The sequence below is a fragment of the Sinocyclocheilus anshuiensis genome, unplaced genomic scaffold, assembly GCF_001515605.1.
Source record: "Sinocyclocheilus anshuiensis isolate Anshui unplaced genomic scaffold, SAMN03320099.WGS_v1.1 scaffold877, whole genome shotgun sequence".
Taxonomy (NCBI): domain Eukaryota; kingdom Metazoa; phylum Chordata; class Actinopteri; order Cypriniformes; family Cyprinidae; genus Sinocyclocheilus; species Sinocyclocheilus anshuiensis.
Window position 1 is genome coordinate 1,711,595 of NW_015557181.1, and position 2,053 is coordinate 1,713,647.

The following is a 2,053-nucleotide window of genomic DNA, read 5'->3' on the forward strand; positions in this document are numbered from 1 at the left end:
CCTTTTCTGATAAGAAGTGTGCGCTGAAAACGCGAGCATTTTTGATGATCGTTTCTGTCCAGTCTGCTCGTTTTATCGCGTTTAACCACAGCTGTCGTCGTTTTTTTTGTCTGGCAGTGGTAGCAGATATGCGATCAAATTTCTAATTTGAGGCTGTATTACGTCGATTTTGGCACCCAACATCACAACAAGATGATATTTTAAGCTGCTTATGTAGCCGAATCTGCGCTGGTTTGAATGGGCCGCCTCCCGTTTCCCCTTTGTTTTGCTGCCTCCAGCTAGCGCTGTGACTCAGAAAACAACGGGCCAATCAGAAGAGAGGCTCATGAATATTAATTAGACAGGCCAAAATCGACCTGTTCTCAGCAGAGTTCCTGAGAAAGGAGCTGTAAAAATATATTGAGATGGTTTTTGGTATTATACTGCAAATATATATGCTTAAGGACATCAAAACCTCAAATAAAACTCCAGAAAGGTGTACAATATGGGACCTTTAATGTGTTTTTGGGTTTTTTTTGTATGTCTGACTGGGCCATGTTTGTGCTTAAAGTCCGCATGAAATCAAAATTGACTTTATTTACTTTACTAGCGCACATTGCTAGTCTTGATGTGAACAATTAATCTGTGCAAGTTAATTGTAAAAAATTGTTTTGGTAATCTTTAATCAAAATCTGAACATTTACTTCTGCTCTGGAATGGCATTCCTTCTCTGATGACGTCTGTTTGACGGCTTGGGCAGAATATCCTTAAACACACCCTCCAACCATTATGCTGGGTACACACTAAAAGATTTTTAAAATCTTATAAGATCTTCAAAATGTGAGAGACCACAAACATCACAAAAAATACTAGATTTAACCATTTTGCTCCTATAGTGTGTGGTGTGCCGCGATGTTCTCCCCACACATCAGGATTTCTGATCATAAATATTCAACATGTTGAATATTTAGGATTCGCGAGCAGATTCAGTCACTCTTAACACACCTCACACCACAGGAAAATCTGATAAGATAATCTTTAGAACCACCAAGATAATCGGGACATTACAGGATTGTCGGAAGGGGAGAAATCGGCCCAAAATCAGGCCGATTATCTTGTGGTGTGTACCTAGCATTAGTTTGCCATGAGTGAGAGACAGAGAGGAGGAGCGCAAAAATAAAACCATGTCCTCTATTCATTATTCCGTTTCAGATGGAAATACGTCACTACACTGAAATAAAGCCGGCAGCAACTTCCGGTTCACGCGGACTTTAAACCCAAGTAGGCTAATAGGCTAAATGAAAACTTTAACAGTTTGAATGATAAATCCAATATGTCTGCTACTTACTAGTAGAAAAGAGGAGAAGTTTCCTCAACTGATAACATGTTCTGTTAAAAATAAAAACCAAAAAAAGAGAAATAGAAACATAATTGGTAGGAAACCAGTTACAATTACAAAAGTTAAAATGTCGTAACACTGGCTCAAATCGGCCACTTACAACTCACCACATATTTAAAATGAGTCTTGTGTCTAGATTGTTTGAAGATTGTTTTCTTCTTAAAATTACTGCAATATTGTAAGCTGAATTTCTCAGTACAAAGACCTGCATATATTAAATGATGTTCTCACTGCTGAACTACCAGTACGATAGCAAGTTAGAACCTAAATTAAGTTAAATACACTTGATTTTGCCCCCATTAATTTAAATTATATTAAACTGACTTTAAACATCAACCTGAATCTCATAGAACTTTTAAAATCAAGTTTGAATTGGTTAAATTATTTTGATGAGTTAATGGGGAAAATTATCTATAGTCATTAATAGAATATTTAGACTAACCTGTTAAAATATTTGTTTAGTCAGTTGTGCATATGTGTAAAGTTTTGCTGAAGTGTTAAATGTGAAGTTTCTATTTAAATAGAATATACACACATATACACATACATACAGAACAGGATAGGGAATAAGAAAATTAAGTTAAAAAGTTGATTTTTTTTCAAGTCACATTGACAGATCTATCTATCTATCTATCTATCTATCTATCTATCTATCTATCTATCTGTCTATCTATC